Genomic DNA, 17,640 nt, shown 5'->3' with positions numbered 1-17,640 from the left:
CCAACAAGATGACCCCTAAACGGATCGATATGGACTCAGTGTGATGTCGACCCTAGTCCTTTCTCTTTTTCTCCTTTTGTCCCTCACAGGTTAAAACGGCTGGACCCTCTCCTCTTCTTCCGGCAAGACATGGAAGTATGATGGACTCCTCCCTCCGCCATCATCCAGAGAGGGAGCAACGGGCCTCCTGGTGTAAACTGTTTGCTTTGATTTACTCCTTGTGAACACTACCCGCATAACCAACCTAACTAACAGAACTTAGATTGGTCACCATACAACCACCACTTCTAGTTAATGTATTTTAAGATGTATATGTGCTAATTGAACAAAGTCAATATTTGTATTCCAATCACTTAGCCCCCCCCCCCCCCCCCCTACTTGTCCCCCTTAACCTAGCCGGGAGCTGGGCGGTTATATCGGGGACCACATAGTTTAAACTCACATCGGGGTGCATTGAGTGAACGGTTATTACTTCCTGACTTGATCACATAGATCCATTCTTCCTACATACCACCCACACTCACTAGCCACTCTAGATTAGTTCAAACATAACAGTCATTTCTTATTCGCTTAACCTGAACTGTGTTTTTTTTTTTTTTTGCTAACCGATGATGATATATGTTCCCAGGTTACCTGGCCCCCCCCCCCTGGCCCCCGTTCCCACTCCGGGACCTAATGGTCGCGCTGCTGGTGCACAAGTATGATCCTACCCTCAGGCACAGTGGTCAGATAGTTATTCTTCTATCCTTACATTGCTACTTCTGCTGGAACACCCATATCTGGCTCCCACTCGCTCTGAACCCATGCTCGTTGTGCCCTATACCCCCCCTCCACTCCCTAACTCATGGCCTTCCTAGAGCTCTGCATCCCCCTTAACCTCTTACCCCCCCCCCTCCTCCTCCCTCCCTCCCCCCCTCACTAACTTCCCTAACGTCTATTCCGCTGACCTCCCCCCCCCTTCTACCCACAATCCTCCGAGTGTCCCTGTAGCCCTAATACCCCCCCCCCCAGGCAATATCCTATACGTGTGGTACCCCACTTCCCTCCCCCTAATGGGATTTCCTCCCTCCCCTGGCGTACCGACGAATAAGCAACCTCCCCCCCCCACTTTGCTAAACCACATCTCCTTCCTTTTATCTTTAGACCCCCCCCCCCTCATGCACACCACGCCATGTGGTGATTCTAGTCCCTCCATTACCCCCCTTTAACTTCCCCTCCCCTCCCCTCTTCCACTGCCTCCCCTTTCCCCCGCCCTCCCCTACCACCCTGCCCATCCTTCCACCTCCCTAGTATTGTCCCTCTTTATGACACTACCGGTGGACATGTTACCTGTTGCATACTCAGTTTTTGCACTTAGAATGTCTTACGGTCCCATGATGAACCTACAACCACTAATTAGGTAGACTTGTACGAAGTTTCATTGTTATTTGCTTAGTTCAATATATATTACTTGATACTTGAAGGGTGTTGATCGGAGATCCGACCACCCCCGTACTTAACACCCTCCTGGTGTTTTTTGTATTCTTCATCTGAAAGAGTCTACCTAGGCTCTTGACACAACCCACTTAGGGTTAATTGCTTTCACTGTCCTTCTTTCTACTCCTATCTTCACTTCTCTGACCTCAAGGACCCTCTACTTTTACTCACTCCTTCTGCCGTTCTCTTTCTTGCGCTCCTACTACTTTCTCCCCCACCCCCCCCCCCCACCCTTTTTCCACACCTCTCTCCTACCCAGTCACCCTACGTCCTCGCCCATCACGCCCCTGACCCTTACGCCTTCCCCACACCGACATATCGGTGTCACCCAGTCCTTCAGGTGTCTGTAGATTTATATGGCACAGGTGAAGTTCTGCTCATATAACGTTAAAGGGTTTAACTCTCCCTCCAAGAGACATGGAGTTTTGTCTCTCCTGAAAAAAGACAAAGTTTCAGTATTGTTTTTACAGGAAACTAATTTCAAGCATAACAGACTGCCTAAACTCCCCACTCAATACTTCTCTTCTTGGTTCCATAGCTGCAGTTCCAACTCATCTTCCAGAGGCGTCGCGGTTGCATTCCATAGGGACGTGCCCTTCACCCTCCAAGAGAGCTGTGATGGAGGAGATGGCCGCTCGTATTATCGAACTCGTATTATCAAGCTATAGCAATTGCATCTTCAGCTCTCTGCTGCCACCTTGTGGCCACTCTCCAGATTGCACCTTATTAGCTATTACAGCTCAGTGTCAAATTCTATGTTATACCATTCTAGCTCTGGGTGCCTCTACCCCCCCCCCCCCCCCCCATGTCGCACCTGTCCCCCCTGGCGTGCTAGCAGCCGATAGCTGGCGAAACCAAAACCAAAGTCTGAACCTTTAACCTCCGGCCGCCACTCCACTAATCATTTCTGTCTGCCTGACATGTGAGAATGCTGTTGTGAAACTACCTAAGGTTCGACGGGGACTGTGAGATGTGAAACGAATTCCTACCAGTTTCCCTCCCCTCATTGGATGCAGAGCAATACCCTACTACTTAACTAATACTACAGGATGGTCAAAGTCGGTCCACCCAAAACCAGACCAGACTCACCATACCGCAAAAAAGGTGGCTTAGACATTTTCATGAAGAAGTCAGGTCTCCAAGAGGCGGGGAAATCTCTAGCAATGGCCGCTACCCACGAAAAACCACAGACACCTAAAGCACGTAAAGGTGTGGCGGGTGACCACGAAAGTGATTCTGAAGATCTAGTATTGAATAATGCCCTGCCTCTATCCCGCACATTCATGGACAAACTACTAAGGACGGCTCTGGAACCGGTCTCTAAGGACTTACAGGAATTAAAATCTGACATGAAGCAGATCGGGCATAGGGTCGAACAGCTGGAATCTACACAATCGCAGGTCATATCCTACACGTCGGCTTCCACCTCAGCTTTAACCTCCTGTCAGTCACACCTAAACAAAGTGATTGATTGGCTAGAAGATCAAGACAATAGGGGCAGGAGAAATAACCTGAGAATCAAGGGCCTGCCTGAGACAATCTTGCCGGAATCCCTCAGCTCCACGCTAAAACTCATCTTCATAAATATCTTGGGCGACGCGTATCCTTTAGAGATTCAAATTGAACGGGCTCATAGATCCCTGCAGGCAAAGCCTAGGCCACAAGATCCCCCGAGGGACGTCATCTGCCGCCTAATGAACTCCACAGTGAGGGACGACATCCTGAAAAAGACAAGATCTGCCTCGGACCTAGTGTTTGAAGGCACACACCTGGCCATATTCCAAGATTTAGCAAGGATCACCCTGTCAAAAAGAAATATGCTGCGACCGCTGACATCACACCTGCGCTCCAACAATATCGTATATAGATGGCTGTTCCCCTTTGGGATCTCATTCACGGTGGACGGTAAAAGATTTGTCATAAGAACCAGACAAGAACTGTCCCCAGCGTTGGAGGCACTTGGTCAGAACAACCTGGATGTACCTGACTGGTCTGCTGTTACTGACTTGACCGCACTCCCAGCGATTGTGCCCCCTACGCCATGGGAAGAGTCGGGATCCCAGAGGTCTCAGAGGGGCAAGAAGAAGTCCAACAAGATGACCCCTAAACGGATCGATATGGACTCAGTGTGATGTCGACCCTAGTCCTTTCTCTTTTTCTCCTTTTGTCCCTCACAGGTTAAAACGGCTGGACCCTCTCCTCTTCTTCCGGCAAGACATGGAAGTATGATGGACTCCTCCCTCCGCCATCATCCAGAGAGGGAGCAACGGGCCTCCTGGTGTAAACTGTTTGCTTTGATTTATTCCTTGTGAACACTACCCGCATAACCAACCTAACTAACAGAACTTAGATTGGTCACCATACAACCACCACTTCTAGTTAATGTATTTTAAGATGTATATGTGCTAATTGAACAAAGTCAATATTTGTATTCCAATCACTTAGCCCCCCCCCCCCCCCTACTTGTCCCCCTTAACCTAGCCGGGAGCTGGGCGGTTATATCGGGGACCACATAGTTTAAACTCACATCGGGGTGCATTGAGTGAACGGTTATTACTTCCTGACTTGATCACATAGATCCATTCTTCCTACATACCACCCACACTCACTAGCCACTCTAGATTAGTTCAAACATAACAGTCATTTCTTATTCGCTTAACCTGAACTGTGTTTTTTTTTTTTTTTGCTAACCGATGATGATATATGTTCCCAGGTTACCTGGCCCCCCCCCCCCTGGCCCCCCGTTCCCACTCCGGGACCTAATGGTCACGCTGCTGGTGCACAAGTATGATCCTACCCTCAGGCACAGTGGTCAGATAGTTATTCTTCTATCCTTACATTGCTACTTCTGCTGGAACACCCATATCTGGCTCCCACTCGCTCTGAACCCATGCTCATTGTGCCCTATACCCCCCCCTCCACTCCCTAACTCATGGCCTTCCTAGAGCTCTGCATCCCCCTTAACCTCTTACCCCCCCCCTCCTCCTCCCTCCCTCCCCCCCTCACTAACTTCCCTAACGTCTATTCCGCTGACCTCCCCCCCCCTTCTACCCACAATCCTCCGAGTGTCCCTGTAGCCCTAATACCCCCCCCCCAGGCAATATCCTATACGTGTGGTACCCCACTTCCCTCCCCCTAATGGGATTTCCTCCCTCCCCTGGCGTACCGACGAATAAGCAACCTCCCCCCCCCACTTTGCTAAACCACATCTCCTTCCTTTTATCTTTAGACCCCCCCCCCCTCATGCACACCACGCCATGTGGTGATTCTAGTCCCTCCATTACCCCCCTTTAACTTCCCCTCCCCTCCCCTCTTCCACTGCCTCCCCTTTCCCCCGCCCTCCCCTACCACCCTGCCCATCCTTCCACCTCCCTAGTATTGTCCCTCTTTATGACACTACCGGTGGACATGTTACCTGTTGCATACTCAGTTTTTGCACTTAGAATGTCTTACGGTCCCATGATGAACCTACAACCACTAATTAGGTAGACTTGTACGAAGTTTCATTGTTATTTGCTTAGTTCAATATATATTACTTGATACTTGAAGGGTGTTGATCGGAGATCCGACCACCCCCGTACTTAACACCCTCCTGGTGTTTTTTGTATTCTTCATCTGAAAGAGTCTACCTAGGCTCTTGACACAACCCACTTAGGGTTAATTGCTTTCACTGTCCTTCTTTCTACTCCTATCTTCACTTCTCTGACCTCAAGGACCCTCTACTTTTACTCACTCCTTCTGCCGTTCTCTTTCTTGCGCTCCTACTACTTTCTCCCCCCCACCCTTTTTCCACACCTCTCTCCTACCCAGTCACCCTACGTCCTCGCCCATCACGCCCCTACCCTTACGCCTTCCCCACACCGACATATCGGTGTCACCCAGTCCTTCAGGTGTCTGTAGATTTATATGGCACAGGTGAAGTTCTGCTCATATAACGTTAAAGGGTTTAACTCTCCCTCCAAGAGACATGGAGTTTTGTCTCTCCTGAAAAAAGACAAAGTTTCAGTATTGTTTTTACAGGAAACTAATTTCAAGCATAACAGACTGCCTAAACTCCCCACTCAATACTTCTCTTCTTGGTTCCATAGCTGCAGTTCCAACTCATCTTGTGACATTACATCTCGCACCCTTTCAGACCACTCCCCAATACAGGCCACCCTCTCCTTGTCCCACATTCCTACAAGAGATTGGACTTGGCGACTTAATGAATCACTATTGACAGACGAGGTAGCGGTGGGCAAGCTGACAGAACAGTTGAGCTCCTTCTTCACATTCAACATTTCTCCTGAGATGTCCCTTCCATTGGTATGGGAAGCACACAAGGCATATATGAGAGGCTTACTGATAGCGCTTGGTTCTAGAGTGAAGAGGGAGCGCAACAAAACGATAACAGTCCTGTTGAGTGACATAGCACGCCTCGAGAGAACCCTGCATAAAGCCCCACAAAGAGAAAGAGAGCAAGAGCTAGCGCCTTTGCGCGAACGCCTTAAAGATATCCTTAACAAGCAACATGCTGGCACTGTGGTGAGGTACCAACAGAAACTCTTCCTCCATGGGGACAAGGGGGGGGGCGCCTCATGTCAGCCTTGATTAAAAAGAAGAGAGATAGAGCCTTCATACCTAGGATCATTGATGGGGGTGGGAAGTCCCAATCCAATATGAAGCAAATAGCCATAGCCTTCCAAAACTATTATAACACTCTTTACAATATTAAGTCGGCAGGAGGGGCGGGCGTGGAGAGGCGACAGGCCATACAACATTTTTTGACTGATCTCCAACTGCCACGACTGTCCATCGAGGACGGCCAGGCCTTATTGACCCCATGTTCTTCCGAGGAAGTCCTCGCAGTACTAAACTCGTTCCCCATCGGAAAAAGCCCTGGACCAGATGGGTTCAGCCTCCTCTATTACAAAAAATTTCAACCAGTCCTCCTGCAACATCTTACCAACTGGTGCAATGAGCTCCTGGGGGGCGCTGTGCTCCCGAAACAATCCCTAGAGGCTCATATTACCATACTACCTAAGGAAGGAAAAGACTTGTCTCGCTGCTCAAGCTATAGGCCAATATCTTTACTGAACCTTGACATTAAAATTTGGGCCAAGCTCCTTTCCAATCGTTTAAGCAAACATTTACCGGATCTTATACATCCCGACCAATCCGGCTTTGTCAAGGGGAGGGAGGGGAAACACAATGCTTTACGTGTGTTACATGCCATACATTTAGCCAATACGACCAATGTCCCCCTAGTCCTTCTCGGCACCGATGCTGAAAAGGCATTCGATAGGGTAGCTTGGGACTACATGGAGGCAGTTCTACAGAGATTTGGTATACCCGAGGGATTCACAAGGGCTGTCATGTCCCTGTATGGAGCACCCAGTGCAAGGATAAGAGTTAATGGGACGCTCTCCCCGTCCTTTGAAATCCACAACGGAACCAGGCAGGGGTGCCCCTTGTCCCCATCCCTTTACATTATAGTAATGGAAACATTGCTTCAGAAACTCAGACAGGAAGAAGGTATAGAGGGGCTCACGATTGGGGGCCAAACACACCTAGTAGCTGCCTTCGCAGACGATCTGCTACTACTCACTACAAACCCATTAGAGGCTCTGCCCAAAATACAACATGTCCTAGATGCCTATGGGGTGCTGTCCAACTTTAAAGTGAATTACGCTAAATCAGAAGTGTTGAACGTGTCGGTCCCTCCGGTCCTACTTGCGGACATGAAAAGACATTCCCCCTATAAGTGGCCTGTGGAGAGTATTAAATATTTGGGTGTAACACTTCCCACAAACTTATCTAAACTATTCCAACTTAACTACCCCCCGCTGCTCGATAAAATTAAACGGCAACTCGACTCCTACAACCTCCCATTCCTTTCCTGGATAGGGAGACGAAACTTACTTCAAACCTACGTAGTTCCCTCCATTCTCTACCTACTCCGTATGGTACCGATCAGACTGCCCTTGGCTCATCTGCTCCAGTGGAAACGAATGTTTTCTTCCTTTCTGTGGTTCTCAAAACGTCCTCGACTGCTGCACTCTCTGCTAATCAAACCAAAGCGTCAAGGGGGGTTGGGAGTCCCTGACGTGGGACAACTCTACACCATGACACACTTACAAAGATGGGTGGAGGTCTCCTCAGGCACCAGCCTTCTGCAGAGCAACAACTTAGAGACTCTACAATTGATTACGGACAGCTTTTCGGCCACGCAGGCAGTTTGGTTACCCACGACTGACCTCATCTCTAAGATTACAAATCCCATGTTAGTGGGTACGTTAACGGTTAAGAAGACCTTTGACAGGCAGAGACGATGGGACGGGACTACCTCTCACTCACTCTCCCCATTGATGCCTAGCTCCTTGATCCCCTACCTCCCCCCTTGCCCAGTGTCCGTACCCTCGGACATCTGGTTCAAACTAGCCCAGGTTCCAGTTAAGACCTTGTGCCCTGAGAACACTCCACCGACACAAGACCTCATGCAGTCCCTCCTACCTGACAGACCATTACACTTCTTACACGCCCAAGCTATGCGAAGCTCATGCCAATCAATGCTTAAGGTTTACGTCATCAGAAAAGACCCCACTTGGTTAGAAATAGCCTCGCAGTCTGCGGCGGAGTCCAAAATTAGACTCCCATTTATACGCTCTCATGTTAATAAGGAGGGGGAAGGCTCGACACCTATGTACTTAGTGTCGTGGGAGAAGGAGTTGGGACTTTCTCTGACAAAAGAGGAGAGAGCGACGGTGTTGAAAAATGCCCATGGCTTCTCCAGGTGTGTGAAACTTCAGGAAAACCATTTCAAGCTTCTGTGCAGATGGTACAGGACCCCGGAGCTGCTGCACCACTGGGGCATGTCTCCTACGAAAGAATGCTGGCGTGGATGCATACACACTGGCTCACTATCTCACTTATGGTGGTCATGCCCGGTGATAGCAGAGTTCTGGAGGGAGGTGGGGCGACACATAGATTTGATCCTGGGTGAAACGGTGCAACTGACCCCATCATTGGTACTCTTAGGCCTACCACACCCAGGAACTACACTGCACCAGCATTCTCTTCTAGCACATTTGTTGGCTGCTGCAAAACTACTGATCCCATTGCATTGGAGACAACCTAACGCCCCGACGGTGCATGAATGGCTAGCTAAAGTAAATAGCATTTGTAGATTGGAGGAGTTGTCCAGCTGGAGCAGTCGCTCTTACGATAAATACCTTAAGACGTGGTATCCATGGTTGCACTATAGAGATATACCACAGTCCAACACAGTAGCCACAAGTACTAATATGGGATAGGTACCATAATAGCTCTATGAAGCGGACTTCCGATTGATATGCCTGGTCTGCCCCTTCCCATCCCTCCCCCTTCCCCCCCCCCCCCCCCTCTATGGCCTTCCTCACTCTTCTCTTAACTTCTTTGCTTCTCTTTCCTCTTTTCTGTATTCTGAGTTTTTACCAAATTTGATTGGTTTCGGAACTTTACTTTGACATTTATCTATTTAAAGTTGAATTGGTGTGGTCTGGAGAGCGTACTTCTAATGCCGATCTCGAGCCGCTTTGGCGGTTGGGTGCGATCTCCGGACAACAACCCTTAACCGTATGTTACCGCATTTATGGGCTTGAGGGAGCTGTTACTAGACATGTAAACTGAGCCAAGACAGTTACGCAACCCTGTCTGACCAGAATGCTCTGAGCCAAATGCATGCAGCCTGCTTTAATTTACTGCTCTTCATCTTTGTTATGTAATTGTTGAAAAACTAAATAAAGAATTGATAAAAAAAAAAAAAAAAGGGTAGATACAAAATATAGAAATTGGGGCTCAGAGTCTTGAATATAGGATTTAAATTAAAACATTTATAAAATATACGATATAAAATTGTACATATAGGTATAATGTACTGCGGATCACAGGGCCCTTGTGATCCCACAGTAAAATTTATAAATAGTTAATATTTATAATCCTTGGCAATTTAATAATATATATAATGTTACAATATTAAAAACAATAATATAATAAAAACAATAAGTGTCCACATATCTATAGAAATAATTGAAATTGGTGATTTGTGAATAGCAGTGATAACAGTTTGAGTTGCTATTTTCAAAAATATTTGTATCCAGTTAGAAAAGGAAAGTGGTTTAAGTTTTGAATAGAATACAGCAAAGATGAATGGCAATTGTATCATTTATTGTATACTTTTGTAGCAGATTTCAATCCTCTAGGCAGAGGGCCCGCAGCTGGAGACACTGCCGTCTCCTAATTGTGCAGCGGCAATATGACAAATGAATAAAAAAACAGCGTTAGTTACAATAAGTTCCGATCCTCTATGTAGAGGGCTCGCAGCTGGAGACACTGCCGTCTCCTAAATATGCAGCGGAAATAGAAGTACAAGTGGAAGTGAAAGTCAGCACTTATATGGCAAATGACGATCCTCTATGCAGAGGAATCGCTGCTGGAGACACTGCCGTCTCCCATATGCGGCGATTTTATGATGTAGAAAGCAGCACTTATATCTATAGTCAGAGTGAGTACCTTATGCAGATAGCGCTGGTCGTCAGACGGGTCCTGGTCCCTGGATGGAGGGTGCGCTGCTGGAGGCTCGGCAGCCTCAGATATGCAGCGATAGAAGTGGGCTCCCTCTATGAGTACTGCAGCTGTTGTCCTGCTGGCAGTAATGCTGGGCGTCGGTCTCCTCGTGGTGGGGAGTAGCACGTACTGTCAGAGGTTGATTAACAGAAGTGATGAATCTTTTCTTGAGAAAGCAGTATTCTTTGATTAAAGGTGATGTGGCACTTGGAATAAATTATTGAAGCTGGACGCCTTTCAGGTCCTCCTTAGGACCTTTCTTCAGCAGCAAAAAATTAATGTATTTTTTGCTGCTGAAGAAAGGTCCTAAGGAGGACCTGAAATGCATCCAGCTTCAATCATTTATTCCAAGTGCCACATCTATGCTACATCTATGAATGTATATAGGACTATTTTGTATATGCAATATGTGACAAGTATAACTCTGTGGTATAAAGCACATACCACCAAGACAAGATACAACTCCAAATCCCATTTGAGTAAAATCCGTAACACGTTTTTTCATCACCAGTATCGACATGCCAATTAGGATGGCACCCTTGTATAAAGACACCCCGTGTAGGGTCAGTTATACTAAGCCATTGATAAAGGGGGACTCCCCGAAACGCGTCTGGACTCCTTTAGATCTATGCTAAGATCTTTCACCTTTAACATTATCCACGTACACATTTGCAAGCGCTGCTGCTCCCTTATTGGTGTACTACCTCATAGTGTGATACGCGCTCAAACCAGCAAACAGCCGCACGAGGACGCCGCTGTCTGGAGCGCTCACCACCTCTGATACCTGCGCTGATTTCCATTGAGTCGGACTCTGTTCCGTGCCTCCCAGAGGACATCCAGAGCCTGCATTATCCCACAGCATTCTACAGACAAACAAGTCTCATCTCCAGCTGCCAGCCTCCACGCCTGCACGGCACCACATCCTCAGCCATCCCCATTACATTCAATTGTTTTTACTAACCAGCATTTTATCATTATTGATATCTATATTATTGCATATTTTATATAATTTTAATAATATTTAGTTTACTGACTCTGTAGCAAGGACCCTGCTCAGAGTTCAACCCTTACCTCCTTATTGCAAGTAATACATTATATACTTTTAAACCAGCCACATCTCTTGTTACCCTTCATTTATACAATATATACCTTTTTTATATCTATATATGTATATATATATATATATATATATCTAGTAAGCACTGATGAAGCAGTGAGATAATAATAAAACATCACTTTTATTTCTCCATTTTAAAAAAATATTGACGAAAAAATGACAAAAAGAAGAAAAAAATATATGTATATATTCACACAAAGCAATCAACCTATGGTGAATAACAAAAGTGTGCACAAAATAATGTCTTTTAAACACAATAAAAATTTGTCCGCCAACTGCTGTAAGTTGTAGCCCACTGATTGTGGTTTAAACATATCCCGCTGAGCAACACCTATAGCGTGGGCAGGAGAGGGATACCTCAGGTGTAGATTTCACTTTGGCAATCATATATTGTTTCACACCAGAGTACACAGGTTTTTCCATAAAAAGGCAAAATGTATCACTTGCAACTGCTGAGAATAATAAAGTGCCGACCTGCAAGGTGTCTTATGCTAGTGTTCACACAGTCCGGTACCGCAGTGTATCACAATTCACACCCAGGTAATTTTTTAGCAGCAGAAAGTCATCATAAAAGTCACAGTCTATCTGGAGCAGTGATAAGATATATAAGATGAAAGATTAAACCTGGTATCCCAAGCTTGCTTCGTACGGATATGTCCTCCGGCTCATTAAAGGGGTACTCCGGTGAAAACCTTTTTTCTTATAAATCAACTGGTGGCAGAAAGTTAAACATATTTGTAAATTACTTCTATTAAAAAATCTTAATCCTTCCTGTACTTATTAGCTGCTGAATACTACAGAGGAAATTATTTTCTTTTTGGAATGCTCTCTGATGACATCACGAGCACAGTTCTCTCTGCTGACGATATTATAATAAAAATAAAGCTTTATTTATTGTTGTCCTTAGTGGGATTTGATCCCAAGTCCCCAGCACTGCAAGGCAGCAGTGCTAACCACTGAGACACCATGCTGCCCTTAGCATACATCTGCTATGCATGGTTGATAAAATGGACAGAGATGTCAGCAGAGAGCACTGTGCTCATGATGTCATCAGTGTTCCAAAAAGAAAGGAATTTCCTCTGTAGCATTCAGCAGCTAATAAGTACTGTAAGGATTAAGATTTTTTTATAGAAGTAATTTACAAATATGTTTAACTTTCTGCCACCAGTTGATTTAAAAGAAAAAAGGTTTTCACCGGAGTACCCCTTTAAGAGCAGTGTTTCCTCCGAGTGGATTGCAGTCCTTACGGTGGTTCAGAGGTCCGTATCGAATCCTGCCGGTGTGCTCAGCGAATTAAGGTGCTTTGTTTCTGGTCATCAATTCTGTAGGCATACAGTCCATGCAGTTGGTTATAGATGTTGCAAATTCTGTTGCGGATTCAACGCGTTTCTTGCTGTTAGTCTCATCAGGAATCATATTTAGACAGCATTTAGATTCCTTAGAAGGAAATATTTAGGCTCCCTATTGTGAGATGCCGCATACAGCTCTGATGGCGGCCGTATGTTAAGCTACATTAGAGGTCAAGGTTTTAAACACACCCCGGATTATCCTCCAACAGCGCGTCACTCTCATTCTAGCTACACCTGTGTCATTTCCTAAGGTAAGCTACGGATCTGGCTGTAGGGAGGTGCTTTACAACGATGATCAACATTAGTCTGTGCTCCTAGACACTTCTTCTAATGGTGCGATTCTGCATGCAATGGAGGTATAACCAGTAAAGAATAGTACTCATTTTCCTATTACAGTCTGACATATTACTATACAATATATTAACCAATATTTAGAGTACAGTGGTCCCTCAACATACGATGGTAATTCGTTCCAAACGACCCATCGTTTGTCGAATCCATCGTATGTTGAGGGATCCGTGCAATGTAAAGTATAGGAAGTTATACTCACCTGTCCCCGCTGCTCCGGACCAGGTCCTCACCGCTCCCGATGCTGTCCCAGGGGCTCCCCATGCTGTCCCGCTGCTCCGGTGTCTTCTTCGCGATCCTCTGGCTTCTTCCGCATCTTCTGCAGGGTCCGGGCCTCGTTTTCTGGTGACGTTATTACGCTGCTGCGCCGGCGCGGCGTGCGTAGTGACGTAATAACGAAGCTGGAAAGCGAGGCCCGGACCCTGGAGAAGATGCGCAAGACGCCGGAGGATCGCGAAGTGGACCCGAGCAGCAAGAATAGGTAAGCGAACCTGCCCGGGATGCTTAAACTGCTATCCGACAGCAGCTTAAGCATTTTGCGCTGTCAGATAGCAGTTAATGCGATGGCCCCGACATATAAAAGCATCGTATGTCGATTTTATCATATGTCGGGGCCATCGCAGGTCGGGGGGTTACTGTATAGTGTTTATAGTTTTTGATTTTAAATATTAGATGTTATTTAAACATGTTTAATTAATTTTGTGTTTTAATTTAAAAAGGTCCGAGCATGCTTATAGCATACTTTATAAAAAGCTGGTATACGAAATGAAATCATTCAGACCATGCAGTTTGACTGTCTGTAGTCTATAGGTCCATTCAGCTTCACGCTGAAGCAGTAACCTATCCCATTTGCCCCCTCTTTTTGGGGGGGCCACTACCTCTAGAACCTGTGCTTTTAATCCTGAACAGTTACTCTGATGGTGTTTCTTGAAATGAATAGCCACAGGGGTATTCCGTTCATTAGCGATGTCACCCAAGTGTTCTTGAATGCGTTTTTTAAAAGGGCGAAAGGTCTCACCTACATAGTTTTTAGGGCATTGGCAAATTAAAAGATAAATTACCCCAAACTGCTACAGTTAGCGAAATGTCTCATTTCAAAGAAGTCACCTGTCACTTCACTCTTGAATTTTTTACCAGTCAAAACGTAGGGGCAAATTGAGCAATGACTACAAGTATAGCACCCTACTGTTTTATTGGTTAACCATGTGGTAGTTTTTATTGGAGTTGGATAGCTATGTGTGAGATGATCTTTTAAATTTTTTCCTTTTCTGTATCTAATTATTGGAAAATCAGGAATGAGATCAGAGACACTCTCATCCGATTTAAGGATGTCCCAAAAGGATGTCAGGATGTCCCTGATCTCACTTGCCCTTTCATCGTAGGTACCTATTACCCACATCGATGTATCTTCTTGAACTTTTTTAATTTTAGGGCTGAGCAGATCAATTCTATTGCTAGACAGAGCTCTATGATAAGCTCTTTTAAGAGCCCTATTAGGGTATCCCCTATTTTTAAGCCTGATACGTAACTCATTTGCCCTGATCTTAAATTTGTCTATTGTGGAGCAGTTGCGTCGCACATGCAAATACTGCCCTATGGGAATACCAAATTTCAAAGGGGGTGGATGGCAGCTCCCCCATTCGAGTAGTGTGTTTGTGGCAGTTTCTTTGCGATATAAGGATGTGACTATTTGATTATCCTCCCCTATGGCTATCTTTAACCCCTTCCCGACCTATGACATACCTGTACGTCATGAGTGGGAAGGTGTTCCCGACCCATGACATACAGGTACGTCATGAACATTTTTGCCGTGACTCGCGGCATCCCGCAGCGCCCGGTAAGATGGTGGCTATCACTGATAGCCAGCCATCTTTCCATGCGACCACGGGGGGTTTCATCCCCCACCCCCCCAGAGATCGCTGCTATCAGCTAGTCAAATCTGACTAGCTGATAGCAGCGTTTCGCTATGAGAATACTTAGCAGCGCAGTGTGTGAGTCCTGATCACGGGGATCGGGACACACACCGCTCTGCTAAGTGTCCCTGACCAGTCCCCCGGCGTCACTTACCCAGCCATGCGGTGTCCTGAGCAGTCCCGGTGCGAGCGGCGTCCTCCAGGCGGTCCCGGGGGTGGTGCGTCCCGGAGGTGAGTTTCCGGCAGCAGGGCGGCATCTTCATTGGCAGCAGTGAGATCGCCGTAAAGCGATCTCACCGCTGCCTCTGAGAGTTTCAAAACTGCAACTCCCAGCATGCCCAGACAGCCTTTGGCTTTCTGTGCATGCTGGGAGTTGCAGTTTTGCAACATCTGGAGGTCCACAGTTTGGAGACCACTGTATAATGGTCTCCAATCTGTGCTCTTCCAGATGTTGCAAAACTACAAATCTCAGCATGCTCAGTCTGTCCAGGCATGCTGGGAGTTGTAGTTCTCTAACATCTGGAAGAGCACAGATTGGAGACCATTATACAGTGGTCTCCAAACTGTGGACCTCCAGATGTTGCAAAACTACAACTCCCAGCATACCAGACTGCCCAAGCATGCTGGAAGTTGTAGTTCGGCAACATCTGATCCTTCAGATATTGCCGAACTACAACTTCCAGCATGCCTGGGCAGTCTGGGCATGCTGGGAGTTGTAGTTTTGCAACAACTGGGGGCACACTAGTTGGGAAACATTGTCCGTTTCCTACCTCAGTGCCTCCAGCTGTTGCAATTGTTGCAAAACTATAACTCCCACCATGCACTGACAGACCATGCATGCTGGGAGTTGTAGTTTTGCAACAGCTGGAGGCACACTGGTTTGGAAACACTAAGTTTGGTTGCAAAACACTTGAAAGTTTATTACTTAACTTAGTGTTTCCAAACCAGTGTGCCTCCAGCTGTTGCAAAACTACAACTCCCAGCATGCCCAGACTGCCCAGGCATGCTGGAAGTTGTAGTTTTGCAACAGCTGGATGTTTGCCCCCTCCCCCCAATGGGAATGTACAGGGTACACTCACATGGGCGGAGGTTTACAGTGAGTGCTGCAAGTTTGAGATGGCACAAATTTTGCGCTGCAGCTCAAACTCCCAGCGGCAAACTTGCTGTGAACCTCTCCCCATGTGACTGTACCCTAAAAACACTACACTACACTAACCTAAAATAAAAAGTAAAAAACACTACATATACACATACCCCTACACAGCCCCCCTCCCCAAAAAAAAGAAAAACGTCTGGTACGCTACTGTTTCCAAAACGGAGCCTCCAGCTGTTGCAAAACAACAACTCCCAGTATTGCCGGACAGCCATTGACTGTCCAGGCATGCTGGGAGTTTTGCAACAGCTGGAGGCACCCTTTTTGGGAATCATTGGCATAGAATACCCCTATGCAAATCCCAAATCCCTCAAATGCGCATGGCGCTCTCTCACTTTGGAGCCCTGTCGTATTTCAGGGCAACAGTTTTGGGACACATATGGGGTATCGCCGTACTCGGGAAAAATTGCCTTACAAATTTTGGGGGGCTTTTTCTTCTTTAACCCCTTATGAAAAGGGGAAGTTGGGGTCTACACCAGCATGTTAGTGTATAACATTTTTTTTACACTGACATGCTGGTGTTGCCTACATTTTTCATTTTCACAAGAGGTAAAAGGGAAAAAAGACCCTCAAAATTTGTAATGCAATTTCTCCCAACTACGGAGATACCCCATATGTGGGCGCAAAGTGCTCTGGGGGCGCACAACAAGGCTCAGAAGGGAGAGTGCACCATGTACATTTGAGGTGATTTGCACAGGGGTGGCTGATTGTTACAGCAGTTCTGACATAAACGCAAAACAATAAATATCCATATGTGACCCCATTTTGGAAACTACACCTCATGGAATTTAATAAGGGGTACAGTGAGCATTTACACCCCACTGGTGTATGATAGATTTTTGGAACAGTGGTCTGTGAAAATACAATTTTTCATTTGCACAGTCCACTGTTTCAAATATCTGTCAAACGCCAGTGGGGTGTAAATGCTCTCTGCACCTCTTATTAAATTCCACGAGGGGTGTAGTTTCCAAAATGGGGTCACATGTGGGGGGGTCCACTATTCTGGCACCATAGGGGCTTCCTAAATGGGACATGCCCCCCAAAAACCCTTTCAGAAAAACTCATTCTCCAAAATCCCATTGTCGCTCCTTCCCTTCTGAGCCCTCTACTGCGCCCGCCGAACACTTTACATACGCATATGAGGTATTTCCTTACTCGAGAGAAATTGGGTTACAAATTTTAGGGTGATTTCTCTCCTTTTACCCCTTGTAAAAATTCAAAAATTGGTTCTACAAGAACATGCGAGTGTAAAAAATGAAGATTTAGAATTTTCTCCTTCACTTTGCTGCTATTCCTGTGAAACACCTAAAGGGTTAAAACACTTACTGAATGTCATTTTGAATACTTTGGGGGTGCAGTTTTTATAATGTGGTCATTTGTGGGGTATTTCTAATATGAAGACCCTTAAAATCCACTTCCAACCTGAACTAGTCCCTGAAAAAGTACGATTTTGAAAATCTTGAGAAAAATTGGAAAATTACTGCGGAACTTTGAAGCCCTCTGATGTCTTCCAAAAGTAAAAACTTTTACATTTTTTGATGCAAACATAAAGTAGACATATTGTATATGTGAATCAATGTATAATTTATTTGGAATATTCCTTTTCCTTACAAGCAGAGACTTTCAAAGTTAGAAAAATGCAAAATTTTCATGAAATTTTAAGATTTTTTACCAAGAAAGGATGCAAATATTAGTGAAATG

The 17,640-nt window shown here is 46.0% G+C and overlaps 1 protein-coding gene across 1 annotated transcript in view; it reads right to left on the bottom strand.

Moving 5' to 3' along the window:
* LOC130296793 (lysozyme C-1-like) overlaps positions 1–10,041 on the bottom strand; it is a 39,636-nt gene extending 29,595 nt beyond the window's left edge. The window contains exon 1 of the mRNA XM_056548730.1: positions 10,006–10,041. The gene's annotated coding sequence lies outside the window, so the exon portion shown is untranslated. The remainder of the gene's footprint in view (positions 1–10,005) is intronic.
* Positions 10,042–17,640: the final 7,599 nt, after the last annotated feature.

This window comes from Hyla sarda, chromosome 12 (genome assembly GCF_029499605.1).
Source record: "Hyla sarda isolate aHylSar1 chromosome 12, aHylSar1.hap1, whole genome shotgun sequence".
Classification (NCBI taxonomy): Eukaryota; Metazoa; Chordata; class Amphibia; order Anura; family Hylidae; genus Hyla; species Hyla sarda.
Note: the sequence above shows the minus strand (reverse complement) of the source record. Positions and strands in the feature narration are given on the sequence as shown.